This window comes from Lampetra planeri, chromosome 60 (genome assembly GCF_965212315.1).
Source record: "Lampetra planeri chromosome 60, kcLamPlan1.2.h2, whole genome shotgun sequence".
Lineage (NCBI taxonomy): Eukaryota > Metazoa > Chordata > Hyperoartia > Petromyzontiformes > Petromyzontidae > Lampetra > Lampetra planeri.
The window spans coordinates 4126775-4154389 of record NC_136166.1 but is presented as its reverse complement, the minus strand read 5'-3'; the positions used below and the strand labels follow the sequence as shown (position 1 = coordinate 4154389).

General features: G+C 47.7%; 1 long non-coding RNA gene across 1 annotated transcript; it reads left to right on the top strand.

Annotated features, from left to right (window-relative positions):
* Positions 1 to 297: 297 nt before the first annotated feature.
* LOC144736266 (uncharacterized) lies at positions 298 to 12764 on the top strand. Its single transcript, XR_013588744.1, has 4 exons — positions 298 to 397; positions 1447 to 1558; positions 11852 to 11957; positions 12564 to 12764. It is a non-coding gene; the product is annotated as an uncharacterized LOC144736266 (long non-coding RNA).
* The last annotated feature ends 14851 nt before the right edge of the window (positions 12765 to 27615 follow it).

The following is a 27615-nucleotide window of genomic DNA, read 5'->3' as shown; positions in this document are numbered from 1 at the left end:
AGTGACGTCACTTGTTGCTAAGGTAACAAACCTGAAGCCCACGTGGTCCACTGCTTCCTCCAGGCCTGAGTTGTTGCGACTGTCAATTTTGACTTTAAACTTTCGTGATTTGCAGGAATTCATATTTTTTGTTCTTTCGGTAAAGTCACGTAGATAGAAAATAACATTTTAAATTAAAGCAAAAACCCCACGACGTTTCTATCGCAACACAAGCGGTCTTCATCACGTGTTGCGATCGAAACGTCGCGAGTTTTTTGCTTTTATTTTAATTTATTTTTATTTCATTGTTATGTTCTATCTACGTGACTTTACCTGAAAGAACCAAGAATATAGTTACGACTGTACTCTGGTCGCCACGGATGAAGAAGCCGAGTGGGCTCGGTTCAACTGTTGCCAGGTACCTCCACCACTCAGCTCGCAGCACACACACACAGTGTCCACTATGTACGGTGTGAAAGAAGTGTTTAACATGCTGTAAACACGTACGGGCCAGTAGTAGACCCTGTGTGTGTGTGCGAGTTGCACGCGGTGAGGTGGAGTGGCCGTGAGGGCCGCGCGGGGGATGGGAGCGGTGTAGAGGGGTGGTGGTTCTGCCACTTTGCTGTAGAACCCCGTGGCAACTTGCTACCGTAGCTACGTTGTGCTCAGCCAGCCAAGTTCATTCACGCTCACGGCCAAAAGCAGTAGCGGCGAATATCTGAACCTGTCCCGAGCCTTCCTCAAGGTCGACTCAGCCTTAACCGAGTAGAGTTGTGTAAACGTCAACACTGGCGAGACGAAGGCGGCCGGGCGTGGTGCGGACCGCATGGACTGCTCGTGTGCCATTGTCTGTTGATTAACTGTGAATAACTCAACCAATAACAGATATCCATTGTAATTTACATGGATACATGAACACCCCCCCGCCCCCTCTAGTCCTCGTATCCAATATGCTTACAAGTGACGACATCACATTTTCCCCCCGTCTTATTTAAGACCGAGACAGGGGGAGGATTTCATCACAACTGTGTCTGTCGCCTGACGAGGCAGGTTGTTGTTGTAGTTACAGGCGAAACGTCACGGTACTTGAATTGTAAATGTTGTGGGTTTACTCTCCAACACACCGATGTGCTGAACTAGTAACTAATTGGCATGTTTTGTTTACGTGACAAACCTTACTAATATTTACGCGATCTAACCCAAACAAGCAAAAACACCCTCTAATAAGTATATATGTGTATTAATTCCATGGATGGACCTTGGCCTGGGACTGTGGAGATTGGGAAGTTATGGATGCAGCTTCTGTTTGTGCTGCCATCGGAATGACCAACAAATAAATAATGCACACGGATTGGTGACTACAGTACTAGGCCCACAGTGGTTTTATATTAAATTTAAAAGTGTATGAGCTTTGTGGTTGCTTTATTGCGCGTGCGTATGTACTGTGTAACACTTGTTTGAACACAGGTGATGGGGTCGTCCATGTTGGGTGTCATTGCGGCCAAAAACAAGCAGGAGTACAAAGACCAGGACGCCCTGGTCTACCATGAGGACGAAATTGGCCTCGCCTGGTCACAAAGTACGACAGCAGTACAGGTTTCTGCCCTCACATGCACACACCTACGGGTTTCCCACTACAAAGACAAAGATCCCCCATATAGCCTTAACAGACAGTTGTGGCAAGTGCTGTTGGCAAGCAACTATGAAGGTCGGCACGGTCTACCATGGGGTGGGTGGCCAACACCACACCCGGCTGCCTTTGTCTGCCAAGTGGTGACGTATACACACCGCTCCAGGTATTCGTTTGAGGTTGAGGTGACCCAGGACCGGTTCAGATAAATAATCGTCACTGGTGTTGGCCATGAGCGGGAATCCAACTCGGATGTTTGTGGGGTTCGGAGCGTAGCTTACTATCCACTGCGCCACTGCTACCCTCACATAACGCACACATAAGACAACACACACACACACGGACCCGCACGCACGAACACACAGCGACCTGCTCAATATTGAAATGTGCAGCCCTTGTGTGGCGGCCTGCGTTGAATTTGGGCGTTCATCTCGTCACCCATGAAAAAATTCTCGACACAATCAATGGCAGTCCCCCTTGCCCTGCCCGGCACGCACATCGGGCTAGTCACCCCACGCACAGCGCACACAACGTGCGTGTCGCATATGCCAAATCAAGAGCCGTCCCCTAGTATACGACAAATTCGGCCGACCGCTTTGGGGAGGCCCCACGTGTAGACATCAGTGTCACATGTAATGCTTCCGGTTTAGTTTGAAGGCATTGGGGGTCCCACGCACCCCGCTATTGACGGCTCTGGCCAAAGCACACGGCAGCGCGGAACACGCGTCACGCGCACGGGCCACCTGCGTCACATGTACGTGATATACGAGGCAAGCACCTGCATCGCGTGTTCATCACTTGTAAGGCATGCCCTTTGTGCATGTGATGTGCATAGTGTGTGCAACACGTGGGACATGTATGTCACACATGCGCATCGCAATGTGATGTCATGTGGATGTGAACATTTGAATCGCATGTAGCTCTCTGGTGGGCAGGACGGATCTTTGCGTGGGCAAGTAAGGGGGTGGCTGATTAATACTGATACGGAGACACGTCAAGCCACACACTCGCCAACACACTCACACACTGGCACTCACTGCACACTCACACACTCGCACACACCGCACTCACACACACTCACCGGCACACTAGTGTGCTTGCACACTAGTTAGCTTCCACAAAAATGTGCTGGACATTAGTGAGGCCACACACCAAAGAGCACACACCAGCAGGTTTACACATCAGTGAGCTTACACACTCGTGGGCACACACACACAGTAGTGAGCTTACAGATTAGACAGCGTAAACACTAGCTCACCGGTGAGGTGAGCTCCACATTGGTGAGTTCACACACCCACCTGTTTTTGTGTGCAAAGCTCTTAACCCTAAACCTAATAGATCTCAAATGTCATGGCTAATGTTATTTTCCACACACGCACGTGCAGACACGCGCATACACACGCACGCACATATGAAGGCACGCATACACACATACGTGCACACAACACACATATGCTTGGACATGTGTCAACATATACAGTTCCATGGCGTTGTAATTGACACTCCCAGAAGTGGAATCAGGACTCCTGAGCATGCGATACAGCTCAGTGGGCCTTACCTGGTAAAATATAAATAATTAGTTTAGTTTCAGGATTCATAGTCTCAGGTTTTTAGGTAAAGTCACGTAGGTAAAAAATAAAAATTTATAGAAATTAAATAATAAATCACGACGTTTCGGAGGCAACACAAGTCTCCGTCATCAGGTGGGACCGTCACAGCTAAATTTTCTGTATCAAGTGGGGAAAAATCCAAGAGACAAGCTCTTAAATACAAGTTAAGGGGGGGGTAGGGGCTTATCTGAATGTGGTTGCCGGGGAGTGGCAGGTGGTGGCGGGGAGTGGCGGGGGGTGCCGGGGAGTGGCGGGGGGTGGCGGGGCTAAAAGGGAACAAATGAGCACATCGGCTCAGGGTTGTGGCCAGTGTTAGCTGATAGTAAGCATAAAAGTACTGGTAAAAGCTGGGGATGTCAACACTCGGGAAAGTAGAATATTACCTGTCAAATAAGATGGTACAAATATGTGTAGTTAAATATTTTTTACATGGTTAAAAACATCTTTCCAATGATTACTCAGTTTGTACCCATAATCACGGTTGAAGTTATGTCTGTGTTTGTATATCTGGATGGCTTCGTGTACAAACCTTTGATGGTAGCCAGAAGGTTTGCAGAGTATCTTGGTCTCGGAAAAGACAATATCATGAGAGCCCACAGCGTTGTAGCAATGATCGCCAACGGCGGAAGACTCAATTTTGCCATGTTTCAGATCTGACTTGTGCTCGCGGACACGATCGGAGACATGACGTTTCGTTTCCCCAATGTAACAATAACCACAGATGCAACTCAATTTATAGACTCCAGGGTATTGCAAGTCAGGAATGACATCTTTAACATATGGGATTAGATGACGGATTTTATGTACTGTACTGAATCGGACTTGGATCTTATGTTTGTTTAGAATTTTGGAGATCTTTTTGGTCATGCCTGCTATGTATGACAACGTGATAGTTTTGATCGGAGTTTCAAGTGGTTGTTTCTGTATGGTGGGAGAAACAGCTTGGCGAATAGTGCGGTCAGAGTATCCGTTCATATTTTGGGCCCGATGTACATGTTTTAATTCACTGGCCAGGTGGTGTTGGTCAGATATGCCATGAGCTCTGTGGTATAGTGTTTTGATGAGAGAATTATTTTGAGCTGGGTGGTGGTGGGAATCAGGTTTCAAGTAGGAATCTGTGTGGGTGGTTTTCCTGTAGACAGAATGTCCCAAGGATCCATCAGGTCTCCTCTCAAACAGAACATCTAAGAATGGTAGTTTGCCATCTTTCTCCACTTCCATGGTGAATCTGATGGATGGGTGTCAGGAATTGATGTGGTCCAGGAAATGGTTCAATGCTGAGAGGCCATGTGGCCAAATGACGAAAGTGTCATCCACATACCTCTTCCACAGGGAAGGACGTAGGGTGGACGTCTGGATGGCGTCTGATTCAAAGTTTTCCATGAACACATTGGCTATCACTGGTGACAAGGGGGAGCCCATAGGAGTACCCTCATTCTGTTTGTAGAAGGTGCCATTCCAGGTAAAATAAGTGTTGGTGAGGCAATGCCTAACCAGCGCAGGTACATCCGAATACATATGAAGGCACGCATACGCACATACGTGCACACAAACACATATGCTTGGACATGTGTCAACATATACAATTCCATGGCATTGTAATTTACACTCCCAGAAGTGGAATCAGGACTCCTGAGCATGCGATACAGCTCAGTGGGCCTTACCTGGTAAAATACATATAATTAGTTTAGTTTTAGGATGTAGAGTTCTGAAGATATTTCATCTTTCAGTCCTTTCTGAGCGTTTGAGTGTGGGTGAGTGTGAGTGACAACTACTTATTAAAATTTTTTAATTACAAATACAAGCATTTACAGCTATTGACATGAAATATATTAACTCTGGAAGATGATGGTGATACAGATGGTGGGTAGCGGTAGCGTAGCGTTTAGCACACTGCACTACGAACCCGGCGACCCGATGTAAATTCTCGCTCATGCCCAACGCAGGAAACGACTATCTGAAACGGTCATGGGCCTTCCCTAGGTCGACTCAGCCCTAAATAAGTACCTGGTGTGGTGTAAACACTGCTGGGGAGACAAATTCGGCCGGGGGTGGTGTTGACCACCCACCCCTCGTGTGCCATGCTGGCCTTCAAAGGTGCTCGCTAACAACACTTGCTCCTACAGTGTTTCAAGGCTATACACAAGATTTATGTCTTTGTTTGTGTCTATGTGCAGTGTCTGTATGAGTGGTTGGGAGCAGTAGTGTCTGTGGGGAGCGACCTGAGTTCGACCTGAGAACTGCTGAACCAGCGAGAGAGCTGTTACAGCAAGGTTATTTACGGGGCGGTGGGCAAGCAAGCGGGGTCTGAGTTGGAAAGGAATTCCATCCCCAGACGCAAGTACGTCAGTTGCGTTAATGGGGGAGATGAGGGAGAGAGAGATTAGGGAGAGAGATTTGAATGAAATGAGCTACCGTCGCCGCATAAGAGTATTGTCACATGTGCGCACAACAGCAGTGTTAATGGGAGATTAGCACTATGTTGATGGGAGAGATTAGGCAGGGAGAATAGGGAATTAGCAAGTTAATGTCATGTCTATGTGTAACACAAGCTGCGGCGCTGCCAACTGCGCTGTGAGGAAAGCGCGTCCACGCAAGAGAACCACCGCAACGGTGGTCGCGCCAGTGAGACACAAAGCCCATCACACAGCCAGAACCATCGATACATCGAGGCTAAGGGAGCAGAGGTGGCCATGTTAGTGAGACTACAGCCTGTTAATATAGAGGCACCTAACAGGCAATGTAGTCTGAGATAACAGCCAAACGGTAGGAAAGAATGGAAGCACCACGGTAAGTTACAATTTTGCTTTGTTAATAATGTCCTTCCAATGATTGCTCAGCTTATACCCATCTTCTCGGTTGAAATTGTCTGTGTGTATATATCTGGATGGTTTCATAGACAAATCTTTGATGGTAGCCCGAAGGTTTGCAGAGTACCTTAGTCTTGGAAAAAACAATATCGTGCGAGCCCACTACGTTATAACAATGATCAGTCACTGCAGAGGTATTGGTTCTGCCGTTTTTCAAATCTGCCTTGTGTTCGCGAACACGGTCCGAGACATGTCGTTTCGTTTCGCCAATGTAACTGCTGCTGCAGACACAACTTAGTTTGTAGACACCAGGGTATTGCATGTCAGGAATGACATCTTTCACAGATGGGATCAAATCATGGATTTTGTGTACCGTATTGAATCTGACCTGGATCTTGTGTTTGTTTAAGATTTTGGAAATCTTTTTGGTAACACCTGTTATGGATGGCAAGGTAATGGTTTTGATTGGGTCCTCAGATGGTTGTCTCCCCATGGTTGGGGATACAGCTTTGCGGATTGTGTGGTCTGAGTATCCATTCATATTGAGGGCTTGGTGTATGTACTCCAGTTCACTGACTAGGTGGCGCTGGTCGGAGATGCAGCGGGCTCTATGGTGTAGTGTTTTGATGAGGGAGTTCTTCTGGGCCGGATGGTGGTGGGAGTCAGGCTTTAGATAGGAATCCGTGTGGGTGGCTTTCATGTGGACAGAATGTCCCAACGAGCCATCAGGTCCCTTCTGGATCAAAACATCCAGGAATGGTAGCTTGCCATCATTTTCCACTTCCATAGTGAATTTGATGGATGGGTGGATGGAATTGATGTGGTTGCAAAACTGGTTCAGTGCTGGCTGGCTATGTGGCCAGATGACGAAAGTGTCATCTACGTATCTCTTCCACAGGAAATGACGTAGGGTGGATGTCAGGATGGCATCTGTTTCAAATTTCGCCATGAAAACATTCGCTACCACTGGTGATAAGGGAGAACCCATAGGGGTACCTTAATTTTGTTTGTAGAATGTACCATTCCAGATGAAGTAAGTGTTGGTAAGGCAGTGCCTCACCAAAGTTGGTACATCAGGATTCAGTCCCTGTTGGACCAAGTCTTCAATGATTGCTATGGTGTCAGGTACAGGTACCTTGGTGAACAGAGAGACTACATCGAAGCTGACAAGCAAATCATCTGGAGACAGTGAAATGTCCTTGATTAGAGAAACCAAGTGAGCTGAATTAAGTATTGCTGAGGTGTTCATGCCCGAGACCCTGCTTCCTTTATATGCATTTGTGCAGGATACACGGCCTACGCGGAGGGTTGGGGGGGGGATGTGTGACGTCAGCAGGCACTGCGTAACGCTGCCGCATGCGGGAGACATCACATGTGACGTAACCGCTCACTTGCCGTGCGAAATATATCCATTATTGAGCCCCCCCCCCCCCCCCCAAAGTACAAAAGTCTATTTTTATACTTTTTGCATTGTGTACAGTCTGGAAGCTACCCACATGCCAAATTTCAAATTTGTTGCATGTTGGGAAGTATACTAAACATTTCGAACAGACACACATATTCACAAATTTCCATTTTATATATATAGATCAATCGTAACGTTGGTCGCAATATCATTGACGTTGTATAATGGTTCGAATATACGGGACTCTGATGCTCTTATTAAACAAAAAAAACAACTTGTTATGTGCACAGGTAATTCGCCAATGAACTAAAGTTCGAGTGCGACTCAGAGGTGTGTGCGGAGGGCCGTCGGTTTTTACCCCCCTACGTGATGTCTAAAGGACACGGATCTTTTACTGCTAACAGGTCTTCTGTGGTGGCGCTCACGCGGTGGACTCAGCGGCAGCGCACTCACTGCTCATTGCAGAGGGTTCGGGGTTCAATCTCCAGTGGCCTCCCTGGTCATTACCGCGGGTGCAATAACCGGAGTAATAATGCTGCGTGCCGCCCGATTCACAGTGAGACGTTAAAGATCCCGTGACATCATTCACTATTGTGTACCGACGTAACGGTCGACATTTTTCCAAATTCGAAAATGACAGCGCAAATTATTCAAGTGGCACGATTACAACGTAGCAGCAATCATCGCCCACTACTGGTAGACTGATTCCCCAGGTCACACTCGTAATTGATACTATTATCTATCCTGGTCTCTTGAGTTTCTCGCCCAATTAAATAACGTGATCTTTAAACAAGAGCTTAACAGCAAATAAGCTCCCCACGTTATCCAACCAGTGTGGTGAAGTATGGCAAATAACATGTGTGCACGCACACATGCAGCAATGTCATTACTCGGATCATCACGATCATCCTTTTGCATTGTAAAACGTATTTTGTTGTTGAGAGTAGAACTTTGATTGTAGACTTTTTTACCAAAGGTTTTAACCCTGGAGCATTGAGTGCGAAAAAGACTGCACGTTTAAAGGAGGAATGTTGTGCAAAATTAAATAAAAAATCATGCCTGCTCTTTTTCTGACTACAGTTATCAAAACGTTACACGAGTAGTGCATTTATTGCATTTCCATATTTAGTGCTACAGCAGCAATAGTAGCAGCCAAATTATCGTCATCAGAAACAACATCAATGTCAACAGCAGCAGCAACAGCAATGCCATTACAGTTTCCTGATCATGACGGCCATCATCTCGTACCGTAAAACTTCATGTGTTGTTGAGAGTTAAGGTTGTTGTGCATGCACAAAGCCAGAGAACTTCACTGGAGCTTTCTTCCGGGACATTTTAGCCTTGAGCCTTGCATAGGGAAATGACTGCACGTTAATGCAAAATGTAACTGAAACTTCATATTTACATTTTTTGTTTCCTAAATTTAGCATAAACTTAATTTTAGCATATCGTGCATTTCTACATACAGTGTTACAGCAGCAGTTACATGATCAAAAACAGCAGTAGCATCATCAGCAGCAGCAGCAGCAGTTATATGATCAAAAACAGCAGAAGCATCAGCAGCAGTGACATCGTCATCATTAGCAGCAAAAGTAGGGACAACGTCAGCATTAGCAACAATGCCATGAATCTGGATCATCCTCTCGCATTGTCAAACTTACCTTTCTTGTTAACAGTTCAGGTTGATGTGACTTGTTTTACCAGTGGCGTTAACCCTTGAACCTTACGTGGGGCAAATACTGCACGATAGTCGGGGGAATGTAGTGCCAAAGTAAATTTAAACTCCATGGGCAGATAGCTCGTAGTAGTAGGTGTCCACTGCACATTTCGTAATTTGTTGCTTCCACTTTCCTCTCTGTCTTGTAGTGCCAATATGGCTCAAGTAGTGGCTACATCTTCTGGCACCAATCTCTTAATGATGTCGTCGTCAAACCATTCTCTGTTAGCTCTTCCTCTCTTTCCGGTTCCTTCCATTTTTCTGAACAACATACTTTTAATTTTCCTGTTGTCCAAATTGTGCCAGTTTCCTTCCCATCACTGCCTGCATCATCATCAGGTTGTCTTCTTCTATGTGCAACCTTTTTCTCACTTCTACGTTTGTCACTCTTTGGGTCCCGCTTAGATGCGGCATCCTTCTGTAGCAATACATTTCGAGTGCCAGTATCTTAACTCTGTTAGTCTTTTTTTAATGCCTAAGTCTCGCAGTCATATGAAGCTGTTACTGAACCCGCATGTTCTTAAAATGTTCAGCTTGGTCTTGCAACAGATTTGCTTGCTTCTCCAGATGTTATTGAAAACTTCCATTAGAACTCATACGTTCCCCTTTTCCTTGACAGTTATCAAAACGTTATACGAACACTGCATTTATTGCATTCCTACATTTAGCGCTACAGCAGCAGCCACAGCATCGTCATCAAAAACAACATCAATATTAGCAGCAGCAGCAAGATCAATGCCACTAAAGTATCCTGATCATAACGGTCACCATCCCATAGGTAAAGCTTACTCCGCTGTTGTGAGTTGTTGAGGATCTGCAAAGCTGGAGGACCTTCAAAAGTGAATGAACCTCTGCAGCTGTAACGCTCAACAAGGAAAGGTGTCTGTAGCTCGGCAACCAGGGTGGCGGTTCTTTAGCGAGTGGTCCTAGGCAGCCCACACGTACCACGTTCAGCACGTGATCTATCCCGCCCGTACACGTACAGGTCAAAATACAAAATATAGACGAAAAAATACATATAAAATATGATTTTTCCGAAAGTACCAACGTGAGGTTCTGGAGTCACATCGTATAATGAAATACCCCTTGAAAATGTACTTCTTGAAAATGTATAATATTGGAGATAGGAATTGATTTATATTATGAGATGTTTCTCATTTGTACGTGGGCGCTTATTCTATTAAATCAAATCTCTACGCAAAAGCAAGCAATTCAAATCTTTCTTATTGTTCAGATTCAAGTATACATATTTAATCTAGATTTGAAGTTTTCGTGACTGCAGAGATCCATACTCTTTGGTTCTTTCGGTAAAATAATTGTATACCTACGTGACTTTACCGAAAGAACCAAAGAGTATACATATTTAATGCGGCAAGCGATCAACGAAACATCTATAATATCAAACTGTTTTGCAGCGTATTTCACAGCATACGTCTTACACAACTAACACAATCAAACATGCACTCTTTAAACAAATGCGTTCTCCGTTCTGATAAACTTTAAACCGCAGCGTGTTTATTGAATTGTTGCAGAGGGTCTCGGTTCAAGGCCGGTTGTCGCTCTGATAATACCGCAGTTTGCTTCGCAGTCGACACTGTTAGAGCGAACACGTACATGATTCGAAATAGAGAGTCGGCCAGGTGTTGTGCGGCATAATTATCCAAATTTGAGGAAGTTACTCGCAAATTATTCCATTTGGGAAGCCGCCTAATAACATCACAAACCAACTGGCAGGATAAAGCCCGCTTGCAAGGCCGCGGCTGCAAAAGGGCAGCTGCCCCCAGTGTCCCCCTGACGCAGGGTACATATGAAATGGAGTCCGCGGAAACTGGTATTTATGTAGTTTACGCGTCCCCATGGGCGGCAGGGTGGCACATTGGTAAGTAACCCTTGCGCCTTGCAGCAAGAAAGCTGGGTTTGATTCCCGACTCGAGCGCGTTTCTGCGTGGAGTTGGCATCTCTCCCCCTGTTCATCAGAGTGTGTAAGTGAAATGGAGTGTTTAAGTGAGGGTGTGTGCGAGTGAGTTAACGTGAATGTGTGAGTGTGTGATGATTGTATGTTCTCCCCCTCTTCTGAGTCTCCTCCGCGTTCTCTAGTTTCCTCCCATAGTAAAAAAAATACCCAATACAACGAGTCTAGCATTGGGCAAAACATCCCAATACTGAAAAATCACCTGCAAATTTCTCAATTGGGACTACACAGCGACAGCAAAAACTTCGCAGGACCCTCATGAAGAAGAGTCTTGAGTTTTTTCAGGGTAAACAAATGTAATAATAAATCTTGACTTAAAGCTTTTGTGACTGCAGGAATTCATATTCTTTGGGTCTTTCGGTAACGTCACATAGATAGGCTCAAAGAAAATAATCAAAAATAACAAAAAACTACGACGGTTCGATCGCAACACAAGCGTTCGTCATCAGGAAGAAAAAAAGAGAGGGGGACAGCTGCTGAGGCAGATAGTCTGCCTTTTCTGAACCGGTGTTGTGCCTATCCTAGGTAAACTCTGGCTTAAATGAGTACCTGGTGCAGTGTGTATACATGAGCACAGGGGAGACAGAGGTGGCTGCATGCGCGTGGTGCTGGCCACCCACCTCCTGGTGGGCCATGTCACCTATCAGCAGCACAGTATGTTAAGGCTTATTTGGGTGATCTTCAACTTTGTTGTACGTTTGTGCCATCTTGTGTGTCCGCTGTTACAGATTCCAGGCTACAACCCTCCGGAGTCCACCCCATGGGGCTCGCCTTCTCCCCGGCCTAAAAAACCCAGACAGTACTAGTGCATCATGCATGCGGTGTCAACAAGAGGTAAGAGGTGCATGAGTGGGCACACACTCTGGGTTTTACACCTGCAGAGTTAATTAAGTGTACATTGTGCTCGCAAGCAGAGGTGAACAATAAAAAAATATGTAGCGGTTATGAGAAACGCTACCCTGAAGTAACGGACGGATTGCACTCTGAACTTGCAATCCAGAAGTTACTGGTTCGTTTTCCCATCGCAGCGGTTGAAACAGTGGCGCAATTTTCTTAAATTTACAATTTTAACCTTGCCAACCAGGACAAACAGTCAGGTGAGGTATATAAGCGTCATGATGTATTCATAGTTTAGGACAGCTTATGCCCACTTCTTAACCAGCCAAGACACTGACCCCCTTGTGGTGAAGGTGATTTCACAAAAATATTGGTTACTGAATCGGTGGTGTTTATTGACTAACCACAAAGCACTGTGATCCATTCTGGTATATCTCAACATGTTCCGTGATCCACCAGAATGCTATGACCAACAGTTACCCGGATGGATTTAACCGAGTAATATAACACGAATGAAATGCCAAGTGCTTGTGCCATCTATTTGTAGAAAAATAATGTTTTTAATCCATGAATTCTTAGTCAGGGATTCTTTTTTGCCATCAGTACCTGGGGTGGCAGCATTGGATGTCCCGGCAGCAACCGGGGTGGTGGTGGCAGTGAGGAAGCTGCCAGCAGCTGCTGGAGTGGCAGCGTTGGATCTCCCGGCGAGAGCCGGGGTGGTGGTGGCGGCATTGGATCTGTATGTGGCGACCATGGTGGTAAAGGGGGCGATGAATCTACCGGCAGCAGCCGGGGTGGTGGTGGCATTGGAGCTGCCAGCAGCAGCTGGGGTGGCAGCGCTGAATCTGCCAACATCAAGCGCCATGGCGGTGAGGGTGAATGATATGCCAGAAGCAGTCGGGGTGGGGGTGTCGATGCATCTCCCAGCAGCATCACTGATGGTGACGGCAGAACTGCATGTGGCTGCCAGGGCGGCGTTGGAGGCAGTGGTGGTGTTCGTGAAGACTGTGGCCGTGGCTTTCTCCAGCTCCTTGAGCTATCGACGCATAGAACACATCGGGACTGTGAAAATTACGGCTTCATATTTCCAATATCTTGCCTGTCCAGAGAAGCCCATGAACTAACGTTGTACACAGAAACCTATAGACTCAGAGGCCCATAGACTAAGTCACAAATAGCAGTGGATAGGGTCCGGAACACTGTGGTGGAAGTAAAAATATTAACCCAACTGCGTGCTTCTGAATGGAACCAGGGACCCAAGAAGTGTCATCATAGGCTTTCCCTCACAATCAAGGATGATTGTCTTCCAGAGAAAATTTGGATTTTCCGTGGGTCCAAAGATGGCTGAAGAGACCAATCTGGGATCGACAGATTCTGCCGCAAATCGGGCACGTGTCCAGAAATAGTGGTGGGTTGAACTGCGTTAGTCAGTCGGGCAGCAGCCTGTTGTTTCCGCCATTCCCACTTTTCCTGTTTCTGCTGTTAAGTTTTCAAATGTTTGGCTCCTTGAAATAGACTCTGCCTCCATCTGAGGTGATCCTGGGAAAGAGACTCCCTTGAGTTAGTGTCGATGGAGCACTTCTTCATGTTGGCCTTGAGGACATCCTTGAAGCACTTTCTCTGACGGCCTATATTCTCCCACTGTTGGTGAATCAAGTTTGATAGTTTTTCATTGAGGCATTGGCTGAAGAGGTCTTGCTTAATGGAGTCCTATAAAGCTTCAATGTTAATCTTCTGTAGACATCTCTTCCGATGAAGCCGTCGCTTGGGAGTCAGTTGTATGAGCGTGGTTGAGCAGATGAGTCGTTGATCAGTCCAGCCACCAGCAGCTTCTAGAACAGCCTGGATGATGCAGACATCTTTGGGATCCTGGGCATGGACAATGACGTAATCGATCAAGTGCTGGTGCTTAGATCACAGACGATGCCATGATGTTTTGTATTTGTTTTTCTGGCGTAACAGAGTGTTGATGATGATGACTCCATTTCCCGTGCATTTAGTCAAGGGAAGGATGCCATTGGAATTGACTTTACCCATTCCTTCCTTCCCGATGGTTCCATTACAGAGGTTTATGTCTCTTCCAACTCTGGCATGAAAATCACCGAGCAGAATAAGTTTGTCTCCCACAGGAACAGTAGAAAGGACCTAGCCAAGGTTGACATAACATTCTTCTTTGGTTTCATAATTGGAGTGAAGAGTCAGGGCATATACCCTGATGACAGTGGAATATTGGCTCCCCACCCGTTTGAGACATAGCCATGAGGCGCTCACTGATTCCGATAGGTAACTCATCAAGTTCATTCTTGATGGAGAAACCAACTCTGTGCAGCTGCCGCTGTTCTTCCTGTCTGCCTTTCCAGAAAAGGGTACCGCCATCCTTGTTCCTTGAGCTGCCCCTCCTCTTCTCGTCGAGTATCATTGAGGGCAGCCACGTCAGTGTTGTGTCGTCTGAGTTCCCGGGCCACGATTATGGTGCAGCATTCTGGGCGTTCACTTTTATGGTTGTCCATAAGGGTCCTGACATTCCAGTTCCCAAAGGCAACTATCTGAATTTTATTCTTTCCACCACAGTAATGGGGATCCTTCTGAACGTGGTTATCCAGTCGGGAAGGAGTGAGACAGACTATGTTTAGGGCCACTTTTCTAGCCCGTTCCCCACGTGGGGTGAGCAGAGTGGATACTTTAAAAGGACTGCTTAGTCGCAGTTACAGCTGCAGAAACACACTCTTGTTTCTGCTGAGTGTTAGACAAACTTCTTGTAGCTGCCACTTGTGTGCTAGTTTGTGGCTAGAAGCTTCTAGACTTCACACTCATGCTCCCGTCGTCACTAGTTGGTCACCAAAAAAATTGTATTGAATGTGCCAGAAGATGTTGTTCCTTTAATGAAACACGCCTGTGCATGATTTATTTTATTGTGGAGAAGCTGTTGTACAGCAGCTTCCACGCAGTTCTTGAGAGAATGGGAACATGAATCCAATGGCAAGGAGACCAGTACGATTGGAGATATCGTTTTGCTGCAGTCTTGGTCCGCCTTCACAGCTGTTGAGATGTGAACATCTTCTTCCTCCTGCTCTGCTATTGAGGACTTGTTAACCCATGGTATGCTTATTATAATGGCGGCCTATACTGGCCATGTCACAGCATAGTTACGGGGTATATGTGGCTTTTGAAGAGGAAAACCATTGGCATTTTCAGTCCGAACCACACCCTGGTGGGGCTGTCACTGCTTGGTCCACAACTGCTTATCCGCCAGGGTTGCCGCTGCTTATTTTGCAGCTAACCTTCACAGAAGGTCGTTCCACTATCCACCACCTGCGGACGTGCTAGGTAGCAGTGCAGCTCTGCCTCCAAAGTTTAGTGGCGGATTGTCTATATATATCTACGTACATAAATGACAAGTAGGAAAAAGTAAGAATAGGTTTTACTCTTTCTGGCAATAAAACAGGTGTCAAGATGTTAAAACACCAAATAGATACCTTTGTCAAGAATCAAGTCTGCATTAACCACAAATACTCGTTGAGAACATGCAAACAAACATCCTCTGATAACACTATGTAACACAATTTTTGTTCCGAGGTAGTAAGTGTTATTTCGTAATTGCTTATGCCAAAAAAGTATAGAAAATGGATATTATTCCCTACAAACTTTGCTTTTGTGACCAGGACAGTGCTATTTAGAAATTTACATATTTTCAATGAAAAAACAGGACAATTCGTGTCTTTTCGTTCACGTAAAGTCAGAAAAAACAACATATGAATAAAAACGAACATGTATTTATACTAAATTAATGCTAAAATGACGACAAAAGATTTAGAAGTGAGTAGTTTTTTTAGATTGACGATTATACTGTAAATCACTTTCTCACTATCTCCAGGTGATTTGCTCATTAGTTTCGAAGTAGTTTCTTTGTTCACCAAAGTTCCTGTGCCTGACACCATTGCAATCATTGAAGATCAAGTCCAACAAGGATTGAATGCTGATGTACCGGCCCTGGTTAGACACTGCCTCACCAATGCATCACCTGGAATGGAACATTTTACAAACAAGTTGAAGGTATCTTCTTGGTTCTTTCGGTAAAGTCACGTAGAATGGAAATAATAAAATAATAAACATAAAACCTTCTCACGACGTTTCGGCCACAACGCAAGCAGTCGTCCTCAGGTGAAGAACAGGTCTGTCAGAAAGACAGCGTCTGAATGAACACCACCAGGCTTGGCAGCGTATATTTAAGCTGGGTTGGAGGGGGAAGAGCGCCTTGACAAAGGAATTTGCATATCAATAGGAATTTTGCATATTTATGGGAAATGCAGGTATGTGATTAGTACTACTTATGCCCGTGCATTATGCAGGATTAGCAGCATCAAAGGGAGGGGATATGGGAAATGCAGGTACGTGATTAGTACTACTTATGCCCGTGCATTATGCAGGATTAGCAGCATCAAAGGGAGGGGATATGGGAAATGCAGGTATGTGATTAGTACTACTTATGCCCGTGCATTATGCAGGATTAGCAGCATCAAAGGGAGGGGATAGGGGTAGCATTAATAAAGGGAAGGAGTGTTAATAATATGTAGCTGCAGTAACTAAAACCACCACGTAAACAACTAAAGTATAAACTATATAGTATCAGTATACTAAATATACTCTACAATAAGCTGAGTTACTAACAGTAAGTAATACATTACAATTCTATGTCATAAAAAATATAATATGCTTCCATCTAAACTTTATACTCTTACATCACACGAGTCTACACCGTACTATATACTGCCATAGACAAACCCAACATTAAATTATATACTGTATTGCTATAAACCACCCTAAACCTTATACATTGTAATATTACACTATGTATTATTCTACCCACCCTAATGTATATCACACTCTTAATTTTGGAGCTTTCGTGACTGCAGGAATTATTCTTTGGTTCTTTCGGTAAAGTCACGTATAAAGATAAAATAATAAATTAAATAATAGCATACGACGTTTCGATCGCAACACAAGCAATCATCATCAGGTATAATGAAATAGCGACATAAAATCTAACCAGAAAACTATAGACAGACATATAAGCAGACAGATATCACCAAGATACATAGAGCGAGCAACACAGGTACAGAGAGGGGTGATCGTCTCTGTGGGGTGGCCTTAAATAGACAGAGGGGGGCGGAGGCAGCGAGAGGGAGGGGTTTGAGACAAAATTTACATGTCAATGAGTACGAGGAGACGCGTAGAGAAGTACGCAGGCTGAGAGGGAGAAAGAAACACACTAAAATTAAATAACCTAGCAAAGTATCGAAATGTTATGTAAAACGACACAGAGAGTCGGTCAACACACAATTAACGCATAGCCTGGTCGATTACGTATTTCAAAGATTGCTAAGTTAGAATTTAAGTGTGAAAATTCCAAAGAAAGACAAAAGATAAAAACAAGAGGAACGGAGACACACAGACAGAGCAGAACCTAAGACCGACAAAAAACGAGTGTAGACAGAAAAAATTACACTAAATATACAGGCAGAGAGAGAGAACAAAAAACACAGAGAGAGAAAAAAGGTAAACTTGGAACTTCCCCGTAGAAGTGGTTCAATCTTAATTTTGGAGCTTTCGTGACTGCAGGAATTATTCTTTGGTTCTTTCGGTAAAGTCACGTATAAAGATAAAATAATAAATTAAATAATAGCATACGACGTTTAATTTATTATTTTATCTTTATACGTGACTTTACCGAAAGAACCAAAGAATAATTCCTGCAGTCACGAAAGCTCCAAAATTAAGATTGAACCACTTCTACGGGGAAGTTCCAAGTTTACCTTTTTTCTCTCTCTCTGTGTTTTTTGTTCTCTCTCTCTGCCTGTATATTTAGTGTAATTTTTTCTGTCTACACTCGTTTTTTGTCGGTCTTAGGTTCTGCTCTGTCTGTGTGTCTCCGTTCCTCTTGTTTTTATCTTTTGTCTTTCTTTGGAATTTTCACACTTAAATTCTAACTTAGCAATCTTTGAAATACGTAATCGACCAGGCTATGCGTTAATTGTGTGTTGACCGACTCTCTGTGTCGTTTTACATAACATTTCGATACTTTGCTAGGTTATTTAATTTGAGTGTGTTTCTTTCTCCCTCTTAGCCTGCGTACTTCTCTACGCGTCTCCTCGTACTCATTGACATGTAAATTTTGTCTCTAACCCCTCCCTCTCGCTGCCTCCGCCCCCCTCTGTCTATTTAAGGCCACCCCACAGAGACGATCACCCCTCTCTGTACCTGTGTTGCTCGCTCTATGTATCTTGGTGATATCTGTCTGCTTATATGTCTGTCTATAGTTTTCTGGTTAGATTTTATGTCGCTATTTCATTATACCTGATGATGATTGCTTGTGTTGCGATCGAAACGTCGTATGCTATTATTTAATTTATTATTTTATCTTTATACGTGACTTTACCGAAAGAACCAAAGAATAGTATATCACACTGATGTATATTCACTATACAATTACGATACTGTATATTACTTTGTACATTATATTAAGCATATACATTTTATACTATTTGTTATTATACACTGTACCATTGACTGTCGTGTGAAAGATACTAAGATGAAGCAACAAAATATGTCAATGGGAGAGTAGGGAAGGGACACTTGCAGCGGAGCATATCCCCTCCCTTTGATACTGCTAATCCTGCATAATGCACGGGCATAAGTAGTACTAATCACATACCTGCATTTCCCATAAATATGCTAAATTCCTCTTGATATGCAAATTCCTTTGTCAAGGCGCTCTTCCCCCTCCAACCCAGCTTAAATATACGCTGCCAAGCCTGGTGGTGTTCATTCAGACGCTGTCTTTCTAACAGACCTGTTTTTCACCTGAGGACGGCTGCTTGCATTGTGGCCGAAACGTCGTGAGAATTATTTTATTATGTTTTATTTTTATTATTTTATTATTTCCATTCTACGTGAGTTTACCGAAAGAACCAAGAAGATGAATCCCTGCAGTCACGAAAGCTTTAAATCGAAATTTAAGTTGAAGGCACCCCAATGGGTTCTCCCTTATCTCCGGTTGTAGCCAATGTTTTCATGGAACATTTTTATACATCCAGGCATCCATTCTACATCCGTCCTTGTTGAAAAGGTACGTAGATGACACATTCGTCATCTGGCCACATGGCTGACCAGTTCTGAAACAATTCCTCAACCACATTAATTCCATACAACCAGCCATCAAATTCACCATGGAGGTGGAAAAGGATGTCAAGCTACCATTTTTGGATGTTCTATTTGAAAATAGACCAGATGGCTTAATGGGACACTGTCTACAGGAAAGCAACTCATACAGATGCCTACCTAAAATCTGACTCCCACCACCATCCATCCCAGAAGAATTCCCTCATCAAAACTCTACACCATAGAGCTCGATGAATCTCCGACCATCACCTAGCCAGTTAACTGAAACACGTGCACCAAACTCTCAATATGAATGGATATTCGGACCACACAATCCATAAAGCTATCACCCCAACCGTTGGGAAAGAACCATCTGAGGACCTAATTAAAACCATAATCTTGCTATACATAGCAGGGGTCACCAAAATATTTCCAAAATATTGAACAAACACAAGATCCAGGCTCAATTTAACACAGTACATAAAATTCGTGATCTGATCCCATTTGTGAATGATAAGTTCCCTGATATGCAATACCCTGGCGTCGACAAACTAAGCCGTGTCTGCGGCAGTAGTTATATTGGGGAAACTAAGCGACATATCTCGGACTGTGTTCTTGAGCATGAGGCAGATTTGAAACATGGTAGGACCAACACGTTAGCCTTGGCTGATCATTGTTTTAATGCGGTTGGCTCACGCGCCAATTGATTTCTCGAAGACGAAGGTACTTTGTAAGCCCACTGACTATCAATAAAAATTCGTTCATGAAGCCATCCACATATACAGACACAGACACAATTTCAACCGAGAGGATGGGTACAAATTCAGCAATAATTGGAAGGACGTCATCAACCAGTTTAAGTCATAACTTGCTTTAATGTTCTCATCCTGCCACCTTCCGATGTTAGTTTTTATTTTCCCCGTGGGTTCAGCTCTTCGATTTTACATTAACAGGTGAAACAAATTTTCACATTAACATAGCCACCTCCGCGTGCTGACCTCGACGTGGCGGCGGCTCTGCGATCTTACATTAACATGCTAATCTCTCACAATAACATCACTAGCCCTGTCGTTTATGACCCTTGAGCTACACCCATTTTAAACCTTTGAAACAGTCTGCCTCAGCAGTTTTACCCCTCTTTCTTCCTCCTGATGACGATCGCTTGTATTGTGATCAAAACGTCGTAGTTTTTTGTTTATTGCTTTTTATTAATTTGAACCTATCTATGTGACTTTACCGAAAGAACCAAAGAATATGAATTCCTGCAGTCACAAAAGCTTTAAGTCAAGATTTATAGTAATGACTCTTCCTCAGATCTAATTAGATGAAATCATTACCAGACGTATTTGCACCATTCCTACAATGCAAGGCTCTCACGAAGGCAATATGTTTCACAAACGGGTAGTAGAGTTTGCCATGGTTTCACATCAAGGGCAATGCTGCTCTGTGGTTTTAACCAATTGGATAATGGGAAATTATTATTTAAAGTTTGGTAAATTTAGACTGTGAAACTGGCGCAAATGGCCGGCTCTCTTTTTGGATAACAAGCAACATTAGTTTAACAAGCCTAACTAATGAAACCCAAATGGAAGCCGATATAATTATATTGCTTAAAACGAATGCTGCTGGGTAATGTTGGTGGGAAAAGCCATTAGGCTGATGGATTCAAAACATCGTATTCTGATTTATGTGGAGACATAAAAGCGAGTTATGCTTCTACAGTATTTGCTTGTGTGAAGCATGGACAATCATTGCCACAGAGACAGAATCAGCTCGGTTGCTAGGAGATGTTAACTACCTCACCTGGTATGGAGGAGGCCGAGGGGTTGATCCCGACCCTGACGCCTTTATAAGGAGTCCCTTGGATATCGAGGTGGTTACATTTTTGGAAAGTGCAGTAAAAGCCAAAAGTGTTATATTCAATACTTAAGCTTTACCTAAATAATGACATTACGTACACGGCAACCAAAAATAGACACATCACAATATAAATGTGCTGTACTGTATGCCAAATTTACTACTATTGTAGTAAGTTGCAGGAGGCTCAGACGACGTAGTTGGAGGCACACTTATTTATTAACACCAACTTATGTACAGAGACGGGGATACACAACACTTGAAGGGGTATCGGCCCCTTCACCCGTCTAACAGGGAGACCCAATGTCTAACCCGGCTAGCCTACGCCCAGGTCCTCCACTACGGAGCTAGGGGAGGCTATCTATCCCAGCCCTGGTCAAGCTGGGATCCCGGCACCTGAGTCTCCAGACCGGCTCTTATAAGAACGTCAGTCTGGGCTCTCGGGGCCACGCCACCGGCTTTCCCTGGTCGGTCCTGACAAGGACAGCGAGCCAGGGGAGTTCCGGGGCCTACTCTAGCTGGTCTTCACTCTTCGCTGGTTAAAGCTAACACTCGACCTCGAGCCCTCCGGCTCACTACCTTTTATTGCAATCGGCCCCCGGGAGGGGCCCGTGGGGGATGCAGGTGCGGACGTCGGTGTGAGCACCTCCTCTGTGTACGGCCCTAACCACGCCCCTTGTGTTTGTTACCCATCCGTGCCCATACATCTTTACAATTACACCTCTACATCACCCCCCCCTGTACAGCCCGCAGCCGTCCCCGGCTGCAACAAAATCACAATAAAGGTGCATCCCCCCCAAATCCGTGTGTGCCTCGCGTAATTTTAACAAGAACAACAACAATAGCAACAATAACAACAGGAAAGAGAAAAATAACCCGACGCACCCCCTGAATAAATACCCCATCCCGTAAAACCAACATATATACACGTACCCAGGACGCCCCCCCCCCTTCCGCAAGGGCCCCCCAACGGCTGACCTCACAAAAGTCTGCGTGTTTTGGCGCGCGTTCTTGCGGCGGGCCCGTCACAAGGGGCAGCCCCGGCTTGCCCAGTGGCGAGTGTCGACCGTCCGGGTGTGAGAGTGTCTGGCTTCACTGCTGAGCGACCCCCGACCCCCCCGGGAGGGGTTGGCGGTCGTGGGCACGTCACTCCTGGTGCACCTGGAGGTGGAACAGTCGGTGTCAGGTTAGGCGAAAGCAGCGAAGTCGGGGAGTCGGTGGACCCCTCACACGTTTGGCCACGCGTGTGTGTGTGAGGAACACAGGGCGGCGTAATGAACGGTTTCAACCTGGAGGGGTGCACGTACCACCGGCGCTTCCCCCACTTGACGCGTACACATTGCGGCCGCAAGACCTGTATGACCTCCACGGGCCCCCGCCACGGCCGTATCAGCTTCGACGAGGTCGCCAGTGGCACCTGGGGACAGTGCAACCATGCCCTGTCCCCAGGTTTCCATTGGAGCACATGTGCCCGCCCCAGCCTAAGCCTCTCATTCGCCCTTTGGCGGAGTTTAGAATTTTGCATGGCCGCTTCCCGCGCCTCCGTTAATTGCCCGATGTTAAATTTAACGTGGTCGGACAATTTCGAGTTTGCCTGAGGCGTCGAGAGCTTCAGCTGAGTCGCCACAGGCGGGTTAGCCTCACGGCCATACATTAAGAAGAAAGGTGAAAATCCGGTGGCCGCATGGGGAGCCATCCTGTAGGCTTGCAAAACACCCGCAATGTGAAGGTCCCAATCGGTCTGGGATTCCGATACCTGCTGGGACAGCATGGACGTGATAGTCCGATGCAGCCGTTCCACCATCCCGTCAGTTTGCGGGTGATATGGGGAGGTTCGAATTTTCTCCGTACCCAAGAGGCCGCACACCTCGCGGAGGAGTTTCCCCGAAAATTTTTTACCCTGGTCGGTCAGAAGCCGTTCTGGAGCACCTTTGTCGAGGACGTAGCCCTGGACAAAGGCCTCCGCGACGGCTGCTGCCGACTGGTTGGCCAGGGGCCAGGCCATGGGCCATCTCGTGAAGTATTCGACCCCTGTCAATAAGTACCTATTTCCCCTGGGTGTAGCGGGAAATGGCCCGAGAATATCCAGTGCAACGAGCTCGTTAATCCGGGAAACCTTTATCGACTGCAGCGGAGGGTTGGACCCCCTCGCTAGTGGCTTCCGCTGCGCGCATTGAGTGCACGACCCCAGGAGATCCCCCACGTCCTTTGCCATGCCCGGCCAGAAGAAATCGAGCTGGAGCATGGCAAGGGTCTTGTGAGTCCCCAGGTGAAGGAGCCGCTCATGCACAGCCCACACCACTTTACCCCTCAATGCTGAAGGCACCACCAGCCGTTGGCGGCAGGATCTCCCGTCCCAGTGCATTAAAAGCCCCTGGAACAACCCCCACGAGTCAACGTTCGCCGCCCCCTGACCAACCCCCCCGATGCGACGGCGCAAAGCGAGGAGGGAGGTGTCCTCCATTTGGAGGCATCCCCACTCCGCAACGGACAACCCCAGCAAGGAATCCCTCCCTTCTTGCTCGATAGGACCCGAAGTTGAAGGCGCATTGGCGGCGGCCACAAGGACCGAATCAGCGATCACGTTCGGAGGCCTACAAAGCCCCGAACCCAAGAGGCAAGCGCACTCTGAAGTGGGTGGCAACCGCGACAGAGCGTCAGCGTTCGTGTGGCGGACGCCCTTACGATATGTGGTGAAAAAATCGTAGTCTTGGAGAATCTCCAACCATCGAGACAACTGTCCCGATGGTTGTTGAATCCGCAAGGCGTACTGCAGCGCCGCATGATCTGTACGGACGGTGAAACGTCGACCGTACAGATATGGGCGGTACTGCTGAATGAAATAAACGATCGCCAATAGTTCACGACGGGTAACGCAGTACCGTTGTTCCGCCGGAGACAACACCCGACTACCGTAAGCCACCACATGCTCTACGCCACCAATGAGCTGCGACAGCACGCCCCCAATGCCCGTGTTACTTGCGTCTGTATCGAGCAAGAAAGGTTGTGAGAAATCGGGATAATTCAACGGCGGAGCCCCCACCAGGGCATCCCGGAGGAAGCGAAAAGCAGCCTCCTCTTCCGGTCCCCAACGAAACTTGACTCCCTTGGACGTCAAGGCATGCAAGGGTTTCGCGATCGTAGCGAAGTCAGCCACAAACCGTCGGTAGTACGACGCAAAGCCAATGAAACTCCTGACCTCCCCCACCGAGGTGGGAGTCGGCCAGGAGCTGACACATTTCGTTTTGGCGGGATCAGTGGATATCCCCGAGCGTCCAACAATATGACCCAAATACCGCACCGATTCGCGGAGCAAATGGCACTTCTGCGGTTTAAATTTCAAATTGGCAGCCCGCATTTTGAGGAAAACAGCACGCAACCTCTGGAGGTGTTCATCGAATGTTTTGCTAAAGACGATGACAACGTCACAGTAAATTACACACGAATCCCATTGCAAGCCCGCCAAGACCAGTTCCATTAACCGCTGAAAAGTTGCCGGTGCAGAATGTAACCCCATCGGCAAGCGGTTAAATTGGAAAAGGCCGTGCGGTGTACGGAAAGCAGTCTTAGGTTTAGATTCGTCATCCAGAGGAAGCTGCCAGAATCCAGAAAGTAAATCCAGGGTGGAAAAGAATCGCGCCCCCGCCAAGGCATCAAGCGACTCATCCATTCGAGGAAGCGGGTATGCGTCGGCTACTGAAATTTTGTTCAACCGCCGAAAGTCGACACAAAACCGCAGTGAGCCGTCGTGTTTTTTCACAAAAACGATCGGTGCGCCCCAAGGGCTGTTGGAAGGGGATATGATATCGGCGGCTAGCATGTCGTCAACGGCCGATTTGACATGATCCTTTTCGGCGGGACTCAACCGAAAGGGATTTTGGCGGATTGGCGCACTGTCACCCGTGTCAATGTGGTGTTGCAGCAATTTAGTACAACCAATATCAAATTTGTGTTGACTAAAAACGTCGGCAAACTCTTTCAGGAGAACTCGCAGCCTCTCACCCTGTGAGTCGGACAGGTCCACTGATCCCGCGCAAAGCGCATCCAGCCATCCGTCATCACGGTCCGAATGCGGTCGCGACGGAGGATCGGTGCTCACCTGACCCACAAGCGGTTCCTCACAGGGTGCCGGCGTCGCGTGTGCAAGCACGGTCCCTTGAGGAATCACGGCCGTTCGCGATCCCACATTAAGGACTGCAATGAAGGGGTCCCCATCCCCTTTCACCATGGTCTGAGCTGCTAACAAATCGTGTCCATTGACCCCGGCTCGAGATGGTCCCAACAAGACCCCCCGATCCGCAACCCCCTTAGCAAACGGCCGACGCAACCTAAGAGGGACGAGCATCTGAGCTCCCGGGGGTACGGGTACAGTCCTTGCCACGAGCGCCTGCACCGTCGCAAATGCCCGATGCTCCGTGGCGGGGGAAGACGAAAACATTACACGTCAGCCCGACAGGAGTTCGATGCACCCCTGGTCGATCAATATACGGATAGGCATTTTGGCCAAGAAATCCGTCCCCAACAGGCACGGAACCGCCAGCGAGGAGGAAACCAATACCGGCCCGGATAATTTGATGTCCCCAATGCAAATTTTCGCGCGGATCTGCCCAATGATGCCCAGCGAGCCCCCGTTAGCAGCATAGCATGGCACGTCAACGGGGAGCAAAGGACGGCTTTGAACGGGAAGGATGTTACAAATCAAATCAGATATAATGGTCGCCGATGCTCCCGTGTCAATTAAAATCCGCACCTCAACCCCATCAATGTGACCGACCACGACCGACGACCCCGCCGACGCTGCAACGACACGATGAGCGAGCTCCGACCACTGGCCCGGTTGGAGCGCTCGCCGCATTTCAGAACACTCCGACGCAACGCCCGGCGATTTGCGAGCCCTGTTTGTTTCAGCGAGTGAGTGTGTGACAGATGTGTGCATGGGCCAAACGTGTGAGGTGCCACGACTCGCCGTATTTCTCTGCTGGAGCTTGGGTGGAGGCGGCGCGGCGTCCGGACGAGGTGTCGCTCCGCGCTGTCGAGGAGCCCGGCATCCTGAAGCCACGTGGCCTTAAAGGCCACAGTTGTAGCAGCATGTGAGCGCCCCAGATGGCCTGGGCTGCTCCTGGTGGCTCGGTCCGTTCCGAGCCTGTGGTCCCACAGATCTCCACTCCTCCCGCCGCTCCACCCCGCAGACCTCCTCCGATGGGAGGGTGGTAGCCGCCATGGCATGGCCGGCCACCCCCTTGCCGGCCTTGCGACGCAGGGACCGCAAGCCCGCGTGGATGTGGCGCGCGACCAGCAAGGAAGACATCTCTGTGTCGTCTTGTGCCAAGACGGCGACGTCCAGCTCGTCCGCGAGTAGCAACAGCTTTTCCGCCACCATGGCGTCCACTCCCTCCTCATCCATCCGCGGAAAAGCTGCCTTCGCCAGGGCCAGGAGAGCCGTCCGGAAAGCCAGAGGCGATTCGTTGGTGCCCCGATGGCGATCGTGGAACAGCTGCCTGCAGTCCGAAGGTGGGCCGTAGACAGCGGACAGAAGCTGCAGCGCCAACTGCAACGTGGCGCGCTTTTCCTTAGGCGCCGAGGTGAGGGTAGCCAGGGCGTCGTTGTCCAGCATCGCCGGCAGCGCGCGTAGTGCTTCGCTGTCCGTCCAATTCGCCATCTCCTGATGAGCGAGGAACCGTCTCTTGAAGCCACCCCAGTCCCCGTCCGTGCCCACGAACTCTTTGAGAGGCGGTAGTCGCTGCTGTAACGCGACGTCCGTGGTCGTGGATCGCGCTCCGTCGTTCCCGGCACCAAGTACAGTGTGGGCGGGCTGCGCGTATGGCATCGCCGGTCGCTCCGTTGGCGACGCGCTGGCCGGTGTTGATGACGTCACGGCTTCTGCTTGGCCCTCGGCGGTCACCTGACGCGGGCCGGCCCCGCCCTCTGCTCCCACTGTAGCGATGGCGGGAAATTTGACTGCGAGCCGCGTCGGGGTGGCGGGAAACGGCGCTGCGCGTCGGCCGCCATCGTCCCGTGCAGCTTCTCCAGCCCCCAGCCGCGTGATCTCCTCCAACGTGGCGGCCGCAACGTAGAGCAGCTCCGCCAGGCGGGAATGAGCCAGCCGAAGTCCCTCGGCCGACGCACCCCACCCTTCCTGTCGTTGCGGCGCGGGTGTACTCGGCCCCGGCTGCTCGGATCCGACTTCGGCCATCTCTGGTGCCGAGTCGGCCGAGGTGTCTTCCATCTCCGGCTCCCTGGTACGATTCGTCCCTCGTGTGTCCATCGTTGAACGATCACTTCTGACCCCAAATGTAGTAAGTTGCAGGAGGCTCGGACGATGTAGTTGGAGGCACACTTATTTATTAACACCAACTTATGTACAGAGACGGGGATACACAACACTTGAAGGGGTATCGGCCCCTTCACCCGTCTAACAGGGAGACCCAATGTCTAACCCGGCTAGCCTACGCCCAGGTCCTCCACTACGGAGCTAGGGGAGGCTATCTATCCCAGCCCTGGTCAAGCTGGGATCCCGGCACCCTGAGTCTCCAGACCGGCTCTTATAAAAACGTCAGTCTGGGCTCTCGGGGCCACGCCACCGGCTTTCCCTGGTCGGTCCTGACAAGGACAGCGAGCCAGGGGAGTTCCGGGGCCTACT